The following is a 19,068-nucleotide window of genomic DNA, read 5'->3' on the forward strand; positions in this document are numbered from 1 at the left end:
ATTTTCATTAATACTTGAAATAATCAAGAAAAAGGAATAAAGTAATCATTTCTGATGGAAAACCTGGGGTAATGAAAAACTTACAACACTGTAATGGAACACAATAGGTTTCTTATATGTTTAATCGATCCCATCTTAAAAATTTCTATCTTACTGCTCAGATAAAATAAAAAACAAAATATTCTTAAAACTTATTAAACAATTTTTTATTTAAACTTTATTTATTTATTACTTATTTACTTTAATTATTTATTTGTTTAAAAATTTTATTAATTTAAACTAATCGGTTGTTTTGAATTTCTCACATAATATTCTACAAACATATTTGTTTTTTGTTCTCGCAAAATAGAAGTTCAGATGTGTTTTTGCTTTTGAAATATTTTATTGGTATTTATGAGAACTTAAAGAGTTTATAAAAAAATTCCCTAATATACTCGTATTTTAATCTGCCAGATATTAATTTGGAACATATTTTGAAAACATTTTCTAAAAATATTCCGTAAATGCTAAATATACAAAAAAAAAAAAAAAAAATGTGTAATTGTATAATTAAACCATTTAAACAATTTTTAAAACTAATAGAATAGCTTTTTAAACTATGAAGTCCGGAATATTATAAAATTAGTTAAAAGTTTAAATATTTTTAATGAAATAAAGCAAAGTAATAATTATTTACAAAAATATTATCAGCTATATTTAATGATAACATTTATGTCATCTACTTTTTTTACGCTGATAATACTCCCTAATTTCTTCAGAAGTTGGGTAATATGTTAAATGAATTTTTCTAACTTTAATTTATTCCCCTTGAATTTTAGAATAGCTGAGCTAAGTTTTAAAAAATTTCTATAAATAAATATCAAACAATTTGGCGCAATCACTTAAACTGATACTTTAAACTTCACGTCAGATGCTCATTCTAATGAACATATGGACAAATATAAAACATACCTTGAAGTTAGGTAAGAGTAGTTTAAATTCATATACACCATATTTTTGATAATATTTCAAATTGGCCCCAAAGGCAAAACCTGTTAATTTTATTAATCATTTCTGATTACTAAAGGTAGTATGTACGCTCTGCTCCACATTTACTCTAGCAGGAAAGTGTTAAATACGAAGGCAATTTTTGGAAACACATGGGGTTCCAAAAAGGGAGATTTATGGCAGTTGTTGAAATTTAAAACGCGCGCGCGCGCGCGTGTGTGTGTGTGTGTATAGGTGATAGAATGGTGTATAGGTGTGTACAAAGCTTTGATAGAATTAACGAAGCATACAATAAAACTATTTATTGCATATGTGTGCAATATATTTTTACCACTAAAGCGCTTACAATCAAATGCTAATTGATAGCTTATCTGGACAGAATCCATAAAGAACCCATAATTATCTGGACAGAATTTCCTCCATTACAAAAAATATCAATGAAACAGTAATACAGTCCTAAAGAACAATTAGATTTGTAAAAAATCATATGAATTCCATTAATTGTGAAAATATTTTTTCCTTATGCGACTTGTTGAAGTTTAAAACAATTCTCAGGGTTTTTAATCGACAGGCACAACTAAGCTTTTTACGGTTTCAGCTCCGATCTCACTCAGAGCTATCACTCACAAAATTATTACCACAAGATAGTTTTCGGTGATTCTAGACTAATACTGTTTCTTTTCGTTTGTGAAAAAGTAACGTCGTTACTTCTCTCACACTTAGCAGGAACGCCTACGATAATTCTAGTTTCTTCCACTTGTGTTTGTACACCATTTAAACAGAATACGTAGAATATGATATAAAACAAGATTACAGAATACTTATAGCTAATGTGAAAGCTTATTTTCAGCAGTCTATCAGAAATAATTTTTCCAAATAGCCTGTGTAATAAATTAAAAGATTACAAAATAGGCTAAACGGTTAAATTCCAACAAAAATAGGTTTTTAAAAAATAAATTAAACACGGAATCATTTTTATTCAAAATGATATTAATTTCTTCTATGTACATCACACTGGTTTTCCCATATTATTCAGTACTAAAAACACTTCATTAGAAAATTAAAAAGGAGATCCTGTGAAAAGTAAGACTCTTTGTATGAGAGTATATCGATAATCCAAACACCTCGTATATTCAGGTGTTCTAACAAAAACAAATGACCTTCTAGTTAAGTCAATTAAAATTCATCAACGTTTAATGTATTAACTTTGATACAAAACTTTTATTCGCACCATATATTTGTGGTTTCATGATTTTCAATAAATAATTATATAACGTTTTATATAAAAATAGAGTATCCATTTACCAACAATTGTTAGTATTGACTATCCGAGCGCTTTCGGATTATTCCTCCACCTCAGGGTTTACTGACTAATTATGAATTTTATAGTTGTGCAGAATAAATTGAATCAGTTAGCCAACCTAATGATTAATAATTATCGTATAATTTAATTGAATAAGATATCAATAACAAATCTGATTTGTTCATTTTTTTCCACGTCGATTTCCCCGCCCCATGGAGCCGGATTTGCGACTAAGCATAAGCTCAACTTGAAGGGGTGCCATCGCCTCAAACTACCTCGGAAGGACACAAGGCTCCGCCCAGGCAGCCGGAACACGTATTTCCTTGCTTTGTCCATACCTCAAATGATTCGTTCATTTATAAGTTTATTATTCATATATATATATGTGTGTGAAATTTCTTTAGTATAGTTTTATAAATGTTATTAGTGTATACCAATATTTCAAAAAAATCATTTGTATTTCGTTAAGAAAATTGAATAATTATAACATCAAATATAAATAATGCAATTATGAAGAATAAGTTTTGCTCTGAATTTACATAAAGTGGTTTAAAATATTAAAAAATATTTATTTAAGTGAATGTTAACCGATGTAACGTACTTTATTTATTAATACTCTTGTAATACAAAATTTGTAGTAAATAATTTATTATCTTAGCCTATATTTCAAAATTTATTGTTATATTTTTCGGAATAGTCTAATAAAGTAAGTGCTCCAGACCGGAATATCAAACAAAATAATTTATATTTCATACCTTTAGGCTAAATAGCCTAGCAAATTATCGATCATATAATACGTATCTAATGTGTAGGAGTCCTTGCCATACAAAGCGATGTTTCAAAAATTACGAAAATATTATTTATAACAAGAATTCGGGTCAATAGGCCAGCTTTATAGTGAATGACCTTAATCTGGTTCCAATAACTAAATGATTAAATTAATCAATACATAACTTCCTTTCCTACAGGCAAAAAAACAAGCTATCTCAGTACTTATTTGCATAAAACAAATCTTAATAAACGATATGCATCGTATGTAATGTAATTATTTTTTATTTTTGTTTTATATTTCAGTAATAAATAATTCATACCAATATTAACATTACTGCACTAAATATTATTGGAGTAATAATTTACTTCGATGTAAAGTAATGCAAGCAGCAACTTAATAAATATCGCATGGTATCAAGTGACGTAGTGGTCTATTGCTTTGCACTGCCCACAAAAAGATAACTATAAAAACTTTTCCTTTTACTAGATAATTTAAATTTGTCGTGTACAAACAAGTGTAAATATATATTATTTGTAATACTTATGTAATATTATCATATAAATTTATAATGATTGTGCTAAAAATGTTAGTCTTGTTCAAATGGTAAATACTTATCGTAAGGAGAAAAATTAATAAAATTTTAATATATGTTTATTCTACCACACAAACCTTAAATTACAAGCAAAGAAAAATAAAAATAACCACATATTTTCTTGCAAAATATGTAAAAATATATGTAGTTTAGAAATACATATACATATACTGGTTTATGATAAATATTTAACTAATAGCAACTTAAAATGCAAACAAGAGTTCCAAAAATGTATTGTACCTGTAGAACTATTTTTTAATTGTTTCAGAGTTGTATGTGGCTACAGTACTGCGAATACTACGAGTAGTACTCAAACTACTGCGCATACTATTTGCAACATTAAAAAGTTGCAAAGTTGCAATTGTCATTTGTCAGAGTTGCATTGTTTGAGAGAATAGTGTTACATTGTGTTGAAAGGAAGTGAAGGTTTCACTTGCCAGACTGAGTGTTATTAGGTTTAAATATCATGCATTTCAACAGAATTGAAATTCTGAAATGTTGTTGCATATTTGTTTTATTTATAAAGAAACAACTAACTTCAAAGTGCCCCCACTAAGATTGGCATGAGATGATTGTTATTCTTATAAATAACGAAGCTATTATTATAAGTTACTTCTGTATCATATCATGTTTACAAGCATTAGGTTAAATCAGTCAAAATACATACACATACAGGTGCTCTGGACTATACTTTTTTTTTTTTACTTTATTTACACCCCCATGACAACCGGCTCCCGCCGTTTAGACATTAATCGGTCGCCTCAGAGTACCGTGGCAGCAGTCTCTGCCCTCCCTATCTTACCCCCACCAGAGGGTTTTCCCAACAGGGGTCCCCCGAGCCTCGTAGGGACACGCTGACCTCCTCTTCCGGACAGCCGACGCGCCCCTCCGCTAGAGGGCTGCCCTTTCATGCCCTAACCAACACTCTCCAGACATGCCTTACTCATATCCTTCGTGATCCGCGCCCCCTGCACACACATTGAGGGTCCCCCATGTCATTAATGGGGAACTCCGACCCACCCACTTTTGCATGTGAGCAAGCCAAAGCACCCTAGACATAGAGGCTGCCTCCGTGGCCCTGAAGTTACCACTTTTCGTATACCCTATTTTTCTCCCTTGTATGCACAATAAAATACGGCGTCTTTTATCCCCTTGCCTTTCGCGTCATTTCGAGGCCATGCCTCCACCAAACCCATATGTAATACAATTTAATATACAATACTAACAATACTACGTTACTACAATATTACAAGGTACATAATAATCACGACAATTCAGTACAACCGCATAATACCAAGATAACATATACCAATACTACAAAACAATGCTACATTTTACATGCTAAGAAATACATAATCTTACTTAACACTCGGTAAATCCTCATTCCGAGTATGACGAGATCCTTGCCCCCACCAACCCATACAAAATTCATATAAAACAATATTACCCTAATACCATATTACAAATTATACAGCACATAATCATAAACAGGACAATACAGTACAACATAAAATATAATCTACAAAATACACAATAAATTTGTTACTTTATTGTGTATTTTGTAGTATTGTTATACTACAGCACTATAATACTACATGATACATAATAACAATCTCGACAGTGCTGTATAAAAGGATAAAACAAAAATACAATGTACCAATATTACAATACAATTTTACATTGCAATCACTAAGAAATACAAAACGTTATTGTTCCATATAGTACTATCCCTGTTCCGGGTATGGCGGGGCATTTCCCAACCAAGCCATAAACCCTATCAAGACTTGGACTACACTGCATAAACATCGGTTACACATTCACGAGTTAAATATACATTTAAAAAAATAATAATCTGAACAAATGTTCTATCTCAATTTGTTATCCATCAACTTATCTTTAATTTTTTAAATACAACCTCAAGAACGTGCTGAATTACCCAACTACTTTGTTTAGGTTAGATATTTGCACAAAAATGTTCAAGTTAATTGTTAAATAAGTTAATTTTCACCTATCAAATTTCCAAAGTCATTAATTTTTAAACCACTAGTATCTCTATTTTTACTACTCCCATCAATTTCTATTATATTGCTTCCATTTATTAAATCATACATTAAACTATACAATTATATCAAACAATCTATTGAAATAAGTTCCCTTTTTTGTGAATTCAAACGTTCGAATTACTGAAGAAACCGTTAGATGACAAAAATTCTGAGGAAATTTTTGTGCATATATATCAGACTTGTACCGTGTAATTAATTTTGTAATCCACCCGGAAATCCACACTTGACTATTTTTCAATAAATGATTAGTAATCATTTAACTCATTGCAAAATAATGGATGGTAACCTCCAACACAGTTATTACTATTGCGGGTGCTACTTCAACAATATTACATAATAAATATTTTCTTTTATTACTTTACTTCAATTATTATTGTCTGGTTACATGTATATTAAATATACTTTAAGAATATATAACTGTAAATAATTTTATTTTCACTTGTAATTTTATTTCACATTTTTTGGAATATAGATTATTATATATTTGTAAAAAAACAGAAAAAAAAAATATATATATATATATATTTTTTTTTATCAACTTCCCAAAGAAAAGCACCAGAGGAATCTATAACTTAAAAATCTCTAATAAGGGATATCTCTGTATTTAGGGTGTTTAATTTTAATCGCCCCAGGTGATTTTCTCGTAAATTACGCACAGTAAAAAAATGGCCTAAAAAAACGTTACCCAGATTGCATGGGGACACATCACGGCAGCTTTGGATTTGATCTAGAACTTGACCTTGAACTTATTTCAAGGTTAACACAATTTTGTTTCATAGAATGACCTATTTTTGACCCCACCAATGAAAAGATCGGAGTAGTTTACATTGGAATATGTGGTTATACGTATGACCTTGGACCTTTTCTGAATATGTATTATACGGCTAACCATGAGAGATAGTGATATACGGGTACTAGATACTTTTCGCAGATATTTGCAGTAACTGGTTTCTAAGTTGTCAGAAGAGAATTGCTCTCTGGTACTGTCTTCAATCAGCAAATTATGTTGATCGGATACTGTACGTGATTTACTCCTAAACTATGAGCTTCTAGAAGCTGGAAAAAATTAAATATAATCATAAAACATCATGACTAAAAATTCACGTATGTTGAAGTGACATTTTTCGCTCTTTCCATTGGTGCCGACGAAAAATGTAATTCCATTTTAAAAACTTCAATGATCTTGGGACAACCTCAAAACGACCCTGAAGTTCATGGTCAAGGACACCGCTGGATATCCATCTCCTTTCTTTCTTTTACTGTATTACTTAAGAGTATTTACGGTATTACTTAAGAGGATGAATGAGGACGGTATGTATGAATGCAAAAGAAGTGTAGTGTTGTACACTCAAAGGTCGATTATTCCTGAGATGTGTGGTTAATTGAAACCCAATCACCAAAGAACACCGGTATCCACAATCTAGTATAAAAATCCGTATAAAACCTTTACTAGGATTTAAAAAATAGAACTCTCGACTTCAAAATCAGCTGATTTGCGATGATGAGTTCACCACTAGAACAACCCGGTGGGTTAAGGATATCCCTCTTCTATTCACATAATTTCTATAAAGTCATTTTTATGCTCTTTTCCATAGTTTGCGAGATAAATGGCCTGGAATATAAATATTGAGAAACCTTCAAAAACGTGTAACTAGTTTAACACTATATCTGATGGTGAGCCGCATGGTATTGAAAATAGGTCCAACGTTATATTTGTTTACATATTCCAGTGTAAAATTAACTGTTCTTTTGATTGGTGGGATGAAAAACAGGTTATTCTCTTTAAAAAATCGTGTTAACCTTGAAATAAGGTCAAGGTCAAACACAATCTCACGATGAAATGTCCCGTCCAATCTGAGTAACATTAGGTCATTTCGTTTTTTATTGTGCGTAGTTTACGAAAAAATTGTTCGGGCGATTAAAATGGAACACTCTGTATATATGTATATATATATATATATTACGCAATAAATATTCCCTACGATCAACTGTTAGAGGGAGTAGACCTTAAACAAAGGATTAATGGATGACTAGAGTTTTGTGTGTGTAACCAAAGGATAGTAAAGAAAATGGTTTTATGAAAAAGAAGAAACATGACTGTACTATCGAATTGAAGATTATATGAATGGCGAAAGATAGCAAATAGCTTTACATAATTACGAATCCATAAGAACTCCTTATGGATCTGAAAAGTAAGGAAGAATAATTTGCATTAATACGGACATATCACCAGAAGAGAGGGTTGTGCATTGAGAGGAAACACTAAACTTCAGTTATATGACTATTGTAAACGTGTACCAACGTCGATGACGATGATGGTCCACGGCGCAGTAAGTGTAGATAATGTCATAAGTTTGAAATTGGGTGACAGGGATGCTTGGACGAGAGTAATGACTACCGTGTCAGCCATAATTAAAAAAAAGGCAGCAGTGGAGAGGGGCAGGGATGCTAGAAGACGCAGCAGTCTGCTGCGTCTTCTCTTCTTCTGCGGAACGACTGGTGCCGGACGGCTGTCCGGCGTCCCCGCTAAGGCCAGCCTTAGGGGTTAGATGGCGTAGGCTCCTCGGAGTCGCTGTTCGCCGATGATCTCCTGGAGACGTCGCTCTGGCTGTTCTAATTGGGTGACAAGAGCGCCTGGGTGATTGCGCATTAGCTGTGTACATAGACTACCATGTGGATTAGGTCTTTCTCCTGCATGACTAAAGTGGGAGGTTTTTTAGCGGGTGAGAGTCCCGCATTTGCCGTCAGAGCGGGCCTGGCGGCGGCTGGCAGAGCTTTATCCTCCCCCTACGGATAAAAGTCGATGAAGACTACTAATTAAAATTTGAGAATATAAAAATAGGTGAATAAAACAATTGACAATTATGGATAAACCTAAAATCCAGATCTAAATAAATAGAAACATATACTTTTCAGAAGTTCCTTTTTTATTTCTCCTCAAAAGAAGAAAAGCACCTACGTAAATAAAACGTCCTGTAGAAAGTAGCTAGTTATCTCAACCTAATATTTTTCAGTTTCAGTCAAATATGTATTCCTAGAAAATTTTCCAATTGTAGTTGGTTTACTGGGGGAAATAAAAAAATATACTCGTATAAATTTATTTATTGCATGGATATTAACTAATACTACTGAACTCCCAGTTTCGAACTTAACAAAGCATCAAAGGTATTCTTCACATTATAATTTACTGATTTAAAAATAAAATAAAAGTATGGACTCGTCTGTAGAGGTTATTATGTGACTGAACTTGCCAATTTTTTATTGAAATTTTAAATACTTGTAACTTCAGATCCTTCAGTCTGGTGACCGAAACATCTTTCCTCCATTCCAGTACCGTAAGTAATAGAAAAATAATAAAAATAAACGTTGTTCAGTTCAATAGCCCTTTACAAATTGGTTTTTAACTCTCTCTCATTCTCTTGCTCACTCTCTCTCTCTCTCTCTCTCTCTTTCTCTCTGCCCTTTAATTTTATGCGTATTAGAATAACCCAGCATAAAAATTGGTAAAAGAAGAAGTTTTGAATCAAAGCTGTACTAAAATCTTTTGCTCTGTTGTACATAGTTCATATAAATTAACTTGTGTAATTAAATTAAACATTAATTAGGAAAGTAATAAAATATATTATATTGAATAAAACAAATATGTTTATCACTCAATTCAGTACAAATTATATTATTATTTAAGCATTAAAAAAAATGTAAATATATACATGAAAAAAAATACAAACAAGCTAGTTTAAATATAAGAAAAATTTATGTAGTCATAAATCAATTCATAATTATCAGTTCATTTCTTGCTCCCTTTTTTTCTTTATTTTCTATTATAAAAAAATATATATCTTAACTATAAAACATAACCATATCTGTTTTTATATTGAATTGATCTGCTACAAATCATTAGATGTGATACAAGTTATCCTACTAATAATATTCCTAATGGTGTTTAGGTTGTGTTGCCTATCCACTGCAGTTTTATTTAATTTTTGCCTGTCTATTCCTGGAATAGTGAGGTGTTTTTGGTTTGTTTGTACTAATGCAAATTTAGCACGGCTTACCGAATATCAATGTATATATATATATATATATGTATTTAAAGAATTCTCTTAATTGACTGTGTCACTTTAGATAATGAAAGTACGAAATAAGTACAAATAACAATGTACTGTGTTATTTTTTAAATGAAACAGTAAAATATTTTAAAATTGCATAAAATAAAATACCAAAAAAAGGGATAGAAAAATATATTTTTAAATGCGTGTTTATATTACAGAATATTGTAAAAATAATTTCACAAAAGTAGTTTTAAAATCGCGAATTATTATAAACAATACAAGAGCCTAAACAAATAAATTAGATAGTTGTTGAATAAATCAATACACAAAAATATTTTTATTAAAGATAGTTCAAAATAAATTTAATCGTTCGATAATAAATTGGGGTTGATTAAAGAATAAAGGAAAAAAGATCACATGAAATAAATTATATCAGTCCAATATGATTTGAGTTATGACTGATATTTTGCACAATCAGTGAATAATTTATTGTGAGTAGCCCTAAGATTATGCATGAGAAATCGAACCCAGAACTTTCCACTTCGTCCGTATGAAACTGGTATTAAAAATCTAAAGGTAATATTTAAAATAAAATTATAATATTAAAAAAAAAAAAAAAACGGTGAAATATCTTTAATTACTCTTGATAAATTATAAAACAAACATTTATTTGTGTATTAATCTTGAAATAAAAATAACCTCTACAAGTTGTTTTAACATAACTCATCAATGTTCAGGCTGTCTACCTTGTAGATATGTAGAGAAAGCTACATTCGTTCGAAATGTGTTTAATTGTCTGGGTCCATCAGTGGTGTTACGGTTTTGAAATTCTCTGATATCAGATGTAAATGGGGGTCCAAAAACAATATCATTTGCGAATCCCTACAAGAAAAAACATGCAATATTGAATTCCCCGATAAAAACAAACAACCCATTAATACTTCATCATCACGACCTGTATGACATATCTACCATTTTGTTATTTTTTCACCGAGTGTCCATTGTACTTATACTGGTACTTATAATAATTGAAGTGTAGCGTCTTGTTAATTGATGTAATAATTACTGTTTTCATTAAACTGCGCTATCAGCCAGTTTTCAAACATGTCTAATAATAATTAGCCTTTTAATAGTACACTCCGTAAAGAAAAATTGATCGTGGTTCGTGACCTTTAAAACAATATTAAACCCACTCACCTTTGACAAATCTTACTCATGTTTAGAGGCGAAGATTTCGGTTTCCCATAATTGTAGATTGCAGAGTCAAATTCTCAGATATATGAAAGGTTAGTCTGTCTGTCTCCATCTCACTTTCTCTCTCCCGTTTTCTTTATCTTTAAAATTTTTTGCAATGCAAGCCATATTGTAAATGGAGAGGAAGTGGCTACTGTCCCTGATCGGGACAGTAGGGTGAATGTTTGAAGATTCCCAGTAAAGTTGATTTAATTCTTGAACCATTTTATTGCCGTCCACGAGCGTATTCATCCAGAAACAAAATCTCATTAGCAGCTTCCTACGTTTGTTATTTTAATTATCTAAGTTATTTACATTTTCCATAGTAATTATTGACAGTGATTCCACTATTAAAGAAGTAAATAATATCGGGTTAAATAATCGTGTAAAAAATCGAAGTAAATAAAAGTGTTCTAATATTGTCCCAAAAAACAAAGGCCATAAGCTCCCAACTCAACAGTTTTGCCTAAACCTCTTAGGCCTAGGAAATGACGAATGGTACATTAAAGTCTCATACCAGTCACAGTGTTGTTAACCGGTTTATCACCATCATTCTTGTTGTGTTGCAAAATTTTTAATTTACATCAAGACATCTTTCTTTGTATCTGTGACCCAGATTTTCCGTTAAAATTCATTTGGTAATTGTCAAACTGTAAATCGACTATTTTCATAATTTTTTCGTTCACTTTTTCTAACGTATCATTTGTGATCATAACCATGCAACCGCTAAGTTCTCCGTTGTGAATATTCACTTTACCTTTTTGAAACAAACGACACCATTTTCGAATTTTAACTTCACACTTAAAATATGGTCCTTAAACATCCCAAGTTTCTTTATGGAATTAAGCAACAAATTTGTTTTTTATCATTATGAAGTGAATTACGAATTACTCTGCGAATCTCATATTTTATTGGATTATTTTTTTTAATACTCCTCAGTAGAACCAAGACGAATATTATTGGACTATTGTTGCCAAAAAAATGACTACGATAACAAATAAACGTGCTATGCTTTATCTGTTTCATATAGGTAAATTGGCCTTAAATATGAAACGGCCCATAATTTAATAATCATGCCTCATACGTTTAACTAGTTATGATTCTACTTTAATGAAAACATTCTTTGAAAAATGTTAAAACAATAGTAGTTAAAGAGATTTCAGTGAAAATTCTTCAAAACTTCTATGTAGTGCTCCATCCCATTGTATAGAAATGTTTTTTTCTGTTTTTTTTTTTTTATATATAAATAACTGACTGGGAATGTATTTTATCAAAAAATTTCAGGAAGATCAATTGAAAATTTTTAAATGCCAAAATAAAATAATTTGAGATTTTTTGCCGAGGGCTCTTCTCATATTAATAAGCTGAAAAAGAATAGATACGCGAAGGAATGCCGAGCAACACAATTGGGCTGAAAGAAGGAAAACTAGCTCTCCTATAGGTTGCATCTATAATAAGAAAAATTAAATATCTAGTAAGAAATAAATAATGCTGAATGATTTTCAAGTAAAAAATTTTTTTTGGATCAGAAAATAGTGTAATTCTGTTAGCTTCTTGTAAAACCAAATACCACCTTATAAATATCACCTTAAAAAAATATTAAAAATTACCAATTTATTTATTTTAGCGATTAGAAATAACTTTTTAATCAAATTCAACAACGGAAGAGAATCTTAGATTTGTGTATTTTGTTTTTATGTAAGAGCTTTTCTCTTTATAAAATGAACAGATTTCAATAATTATTCCCTCTTTATTTTGTGTTGTGGTCGCCATTTGACCACTAGAGATTCTCGTAGTAATCTTTTTCAGGTAACTTAAGTTACATGTTTTAAACGAAAACGTTTTTTGACTACTAGATGATTTGAAGTACGGTTTTCTGTTTTTCTTTCTCACCAATGCTTAGTAGTAATTTGTAATAGCTTAACGATAACAGATTTTTGTCATTCTGAGACTTAAGGTATTTCTAAGCAAACTTCAAAAAAATTAATGGAAAAATTTTAACTAAAGAATAATATCCATTATTATCCCGGAAGTGATATTTCACCCTCTTTGGCAGTCTCTTTACGCACATCGTTTCTATGCATTCCTTTCTATTAAGACGCAGATATGTTTAGTAGGATCATTATTTTTCAATACGGGCAGTAGTTATTCTAGAACTATTCAGATTTGAAATAAACAAGTGAAAAATATAAGAAAAACATTTGAAAAAAGAAGAAAGGCTTAATAAGCCGTACTATACAAGTAAAATAATATTTCAATTCAATTTGTCTTTGAATTTCGGCTTTCCGAATTCACTACAAAACTTAGATTAAGATGTTTTAGAGCGAGTTCTAAACTTCAAATTTAGCGATCAATATTGAAAAGAATTACTCTTTAATATACTCAAGGTTTTTTTAGCCTATAACAACATTCAGCAAAGATTTCAAATATCTGTAATTTTACATTAACAAATTTGAATAAGGTTTATATACAACTATAAGACTAAAAAATATAATTTAACAATCTGACTTAAAATTTAATTTTTAACATATTATTTGATTTTATTTAAGATCCGTTATTTTCACGACGTTTTTATAATTTAAGTACAGACTTTTGTGCGTATCTTTATTTAACAGAAGGAAATTGTAATAACTTTCTCTAAATACGACGTTTTAAGATCATTCTTTTATAGGTAATTTAATGAAATTCCCAGTCGATTTTTAATTAATTAGTTGATTTACGTTTGGGAAATAAAATTAACTAGTAAAACTTATTTAATGCTTTTTTTATAGTTTCATTTATTTTTATTGATCTATTGTTGTAACAAGTATTATTATTCAGTATGGTTTATTGACCGAAACCTATTAAAAGTTATAACTCTTGGTTGTAAATAAAAACCGAAGTTCAAAAAGTATTTCATTTTATTTTATTTTTTTTTTATATATAATTAAATAGTGTACATTTACTTCCGGTTTTGGTAGTTTATATATATATATATATATATATATATATATATATATATATATATTTATTTATTTATTTATTAATCATAACAAAGGCAGGAAATAAGCTGTATTTCTTGTAAAATATTAATTTGTTAATTTGAGTAAAGAATTTCCATTAGCATGATTCTGTCCCAATGTTCAGAAAAATAAATACATTTTAAAAAACATAATAGAATACTTTTATTAAACATTAATTCTTTTTAAAAATGGAAATATTATTATTTTTAAAACATTATAAATGTCTTCAATTTTTATGGACTACAACAAAGTGTTTGCTAAATAAAGAGCTGTAGTGTAATACACTGCAAAACCTTGGGGTTTGTTAAATAATAGTGAAAAGTCCTGTTCGAGCTGAATAGAAGTAAAAAGTTGAAAGGAGATCAGGATCAATTGAATAGATAGAAGTTGGATTTATACTGACTATAAAAAAATTAATTTAATAGTAAATAGAACATAATGCGTTTCAGAATTCTTAACCACTAAAACTGTTATATATTCTTCCGTAACATTTCAAAATTGTTTATTTATTAAAATTAATAATAATAATAATACTTTCTTTTCTTTCTAACTTGAAACGAATAACTACGAAGTACAGTGTTAAAAATTAGTTTTACTTAACGTTTTCTGACGTTTTTGAGTTTCATTATAAGAGATGTTTTAGTGTAAAATAATTTTAATGAAAGTTAAACTCTTAAGTGTTAAGAATGAAATTTATTTATTTAACTAAGGAACAAATAGCTTCATTTCATTTCTTAATAAAATTAGGTTTTTAAGTTGAATTTAAAACTGTAATTTAATTAAAATTCGATTTGTTTTTTTGTTTGTTTTTTTGGAGAGGGTTCTTTTTTATGTCTTTGAAATTATATATTTTTATTAAAAGAAATGTTATCTATCCATTTATTTGGACTTAACGACTTTATTGCATACATAACTAAACCACGTTAAATAAACTATCCGTTCACAGACAGAAAAATGTATTGATCCTCAACAATACATTTTTTTTTTTTAAAGATCGTTGAAATATATAAATATATTTAAAAACAATCAAAAACCGGTCAAAGAGTTTTCATATTTTATTTTTCGTGGAATTAATAGGCTGTAAAATTTCTTTTAAATATGTTACATTTTCAACTTATGACATTTTTATTTTACTATGTATAGTGTGAATGAATAAATATTTTATTCAGATCAGAACTGATATAAATCATATTAAAAAAAGATAACATTTTTTGCTTTGATATTTCAAGAATAAGAAAAAAATATATTTCCAGAACTTTCCGGCAAGGATTACCGAAAGTTATGGTAAAAACTTACCACACAGGAACCTATGTAACAAATCAATAAATTTCCGGTTTCTATCTGTGAACGGATGGTATACGTTTGTTACGTATACGTTTGGAATATGGAAAACAAATTTTTAGGGTTGTAGGCTGTAGGAGGTATACCGAAATGAAACGACTAGCACTAGATAGGAAAGCTTGGAGAGCTGCATCAAACTAGTCAAATGACTGAAGACAAAGAAAATATTTTGTACGTTATGAAAAAAAAAACAATTACACTATAACTTTAAAATAGCATTCCCGCAGTCAAAATTTACTTTTAATAATTTATTTAATGATACTACACATACTATTTGTATTTTTATGAGCACATTGGTATTATATTTTTTATTTTTTATTTTACTTTAATGCTTTTTATTCCATTTCGTTGGAGCAGATTTATCTTGAATGGGTTTTGGAAAGGTGTACTTGCATAACTACACCTTCCTGAAATCGTTTCAGGATTCAGGAACGAATTCAGGAAGGTTCATCAATTTCTTCTTGTAAAGCATCTTCAAATCTGAACCCAATGTGGCAGTGGACAAAGAATACCTTTCGTATTTTCTATACAATATTTTCTAATCTTTTCATACAGATATTTATTTCTAACAGAGGAAATGGATTTTTAGTCCGATTGGTAAAATTTCCCGAGGACAGTCATGCTGAATATTTTCATCACTGCTGATGCAGTTAAAAAATTGGATTTTGTGGTTACCTGGAATCCATTGTACGTTTTTTAGATGAAAAATTAACACCGGTTGTAACTGGAAATTTTTCAATTAGTTATCCTTCTTTTGAAAAATAATTCTGCCAATACTCAATTTTTTCAAGTACTTTACCAGTTTCATCACCACAAAACATTGCTTTAGTTTAAACTACGGCGCTGAATAATCAACAATTTTTGGCCTCTCAGTTAAAGAGCTACCTTTTGACATTGAATTATTTTTTAAAATACCAAATGCCAAGTAACAAGCAAACTTTGTATAACAAACTGGCAGGAAAAACAGAGTAATGAAATAATTCATACAATTTAATATTCAATAATCTAGGTAACCCAAAACAATACTATTTTTATTTTGAGAGAGTTATCAGAATAAAGAAATGAAATGATAAGTATTTTTCACCCAAACCAAATTGTTTTAAAAATTCTATATCTTATTAAAAAAAAATCCCTTTAGGCACGTCGGAAGGCGGAGGTAGATTTCACCGGAGCTAAGCAGGGGATAAAAAAGATTTCCAAAAGTTAACAAAAACTTCAAATTTATTCAATACGACAATAGTTGCACGTGAAAAATTTTCACAAGCTTCATCTTACAATTCCAGCAACATTTTAGTCACCCCTCGCCGTATGGTTTGGTAATATCAAAATTTGTTTCAGATAAAAGTTTTAGGTAATGTTTAGAGGACTAGCGACCACTTCAAACCGATTCGATATTGTGCATATTTTGGGAGGTGTGAATTTTTTTTGTGTTCAAAACCCCATTTTTTCCACCCACTGAGCCAATGGTTGGTGATATCAAAAAACTTTACTTACCTAAGTTTTAGGCTCTTATCCAAAAAATGCTAGGATCGTTAAACGAGTTCGATATTTTACTTAATAAGGAAGTTATAGCAATGTTTTATTTTTTCGATACCCAATTTCCATTTCCATGGGACTGATTTTGCTCATTAACGAACTCGACCGAGATTTTGGGTTATATTTTGTGTATCAATTTGAAAGTGATTGGCGGAAAATTACGGCAATTATCGTGTGAACAAGAAAGTGAAATATACATGTGTATGTGTATATATATTATATATATATAAACCTTTGAGCTGACGGTGGTTTTGGGGTCTGGGGGATGTGAAACCCAAATATATGTCGAAATTTTCCGGAATTCGAATCATGGTTACCATTATAATAGTTAGTTTTCTTATGAAATCTACCTAAAAAATTCTGTACCTTAAGAAAAAAAACACAAAAATGCTTTATACTTAATAAGTAAGTACCAGCTACTTTGTAGAAAAACGTACCTTAACTTCTATTGGACGTTTAGTACATTTTCTTAACTGCACAGTATATTCTTAAATAGAGAAATGTTCTTCCATATAGTAAAGAAATTACAAAAATAAAAATTACTGAAATGTTTAGGAAAAAATTAGTAAACATATATGAAAAAATTAAAATTACGAAAATTCCGAACTTTTTTGTAATTTTCCCTCTCCTTTAAAAATTTGTTTGAAGAAATAAAGATTTTCTGAGTAACATTGCATAATGGTATACATAAATGACATACATACCATTTTTGGTTTGACATAGAGTATATTTAATACTATTGTATATTCCTTATAAATTCAAAGTAGAGAGAAATAATGATTTGTTTACATAAATAATAAAATTGGTAATTTCTACAAATGCATGAAGATGGTTTTTGTTAATTAAAAAAAAAAATTAAATTAGTTATGTATTATCAAGTTTAAAATTTACTAGCGGCTTCCGTTAAAAATTATTTTCTCTTCTGATAAAAACGAATACAAATTAAAACCCGAAGTACTGACTGTATGATAATTTAGGTTAAATCTATACTACTCATTCTGAATTCATTTAATTAAAATGTTTTAAACGGTTTAGAAATTTAACTACTAAAATGCTTTAAAATAATATGATTAAATTAAGAAAATATAATAAATGTATTAAAATTAACTCGGATCACTTCATATGAACATATTTATTAAATAAGTAAACACTGACGAAATAAGTAAACACTTGAAGCGACTAGATAAGGAATCTTGGAGGGCAGCATCAAACCAGTCAGGTGACTAAAGACAAAAATAGAATACTAAACACATTAACTCATAATTACTTATATATACTTATTTTAATTTGATTATTTCCACTATATTGTTACTACGACCAAATATATTTATTCTTGTTAAAAAATGACTTGTTTTAAATACATTACTCTAATAATATTTTATCTTAAATTTCATAAATAAATTTGTCAGAAGATAAAAAATTACGTAACATCACAATTTTGATCCTACTTTTTTCTTTGATTTCAACCATTATCCTTCCTTTAGAAATTAAAACTATTAAAATTCTGTTCTTTTATTATTTTTTTTAACAAACAAAATTCAAACACAAATTTACAATCACCACCGATCTTGGTCAAATTTCTAGTTAGAAAAAATAGCAGATTTTCATTGATATCAATAAATATTCTGTAATGTCAAATATCTAAATTGCAATGAAATATTTATTTTTAGATCGGATTAATTTAATAATTCGCTTTAAAATCCCCCTTCTGCATTAGTATACAAGTAGATTATCAAATTCTTCGTCATTAGTCATAAATGTTTTTTTTTTTTTTTGGGAGGGTAGAGGAAGCGAGTAAGATAGTTCAGTAGATCTATTAAATGGCGCCTTTAAACATCTTTTTTAGCTCTGGTATAATAAACTCATGCATAAATGCAAGAAAATAATTTAAGGCTTATGGTGTGGTAGGCACTCCCAACCCATAGTGGGATAACCTAATGTTTCCTAAGCTCGTTATTTAAAACAACATTTCTCATCATTCACACCGCCGAACCTATTTCATTCTAAAACATAGATATGTATGTATGAGTTGTCCAGTAGAATAACACTAAGTTTCCATTTCACTTTAAAACATCTCACAATTCTTTAAAAATAAAACAATAATAATGATTTAAAGATATAAAGTATAATAATGACCGTCAAAACATTTATGCAAGAATTTACCAATGTATATAATGCTTTTATATG

This window comes from Lycorma delicatula, chromosome 1, assembly GCF_047948215.1.
Source record: "Lycorma delicatula isolate Av1 chromosome 1, ASM4794821v1, whole genome shotgun sequence".
Lineage (NCBI taxonomy): Eukaryota > Metazoa > Arthropoda > Insecta > Hemiptera > Fulgoridae > Lycorma > Lycorma delicatula.